Consider the following 352-nt stretch of genomic DNA (forward strand, 5'->3'; position numbering starts at 1 on the left):
CCAGTCACAATTCCTAGGGAGGTGTTTTGTTTTGTTTTGTTTTTGGACGGGGGTGACTTTGTAGACAAATTGCATTTTTTCTTAAAAACGTAAAAAGATCTGCAATGAAAATATACTGTGTTCAGTTTAGGGCAAGTAGCCTCTTCTGATGTTGAGTCTACAAATAATCAGAAAGCACTGAAAATTCAAAAGCCAGACTTAAAGTCCTCAGCAGCGCTTGGGTAGGTGGTGGGGTCCGTGACAGACGCTGAAACTGTGGGCTCCAAAGGCCAACACAGGAAGGAAGGAGAGAGCCTCAGAGGAGGGGGAAGGTCGGACCTGGTCCACCCCTGGCGTGGCGCCCTCAGCCCTT

The sequence above is a fragment of the Colobus angolensis genome, unplaced genomic scaffold (genome assembly GCF_000951035.1).
Source record: "Colobus angolensis palliatus isolate OR3802 unplaced genomic scaffold, Cang.pa_1.0 Scaffold9, whole genome shotgun sequence".
Classification (NCBI taxonomy): domain Eukaryota; kingdom Metazoa; phylum Chordata; class Mammalia; order Primates; family Cercopithecidae; genus Colobus; species Colobus angolensis.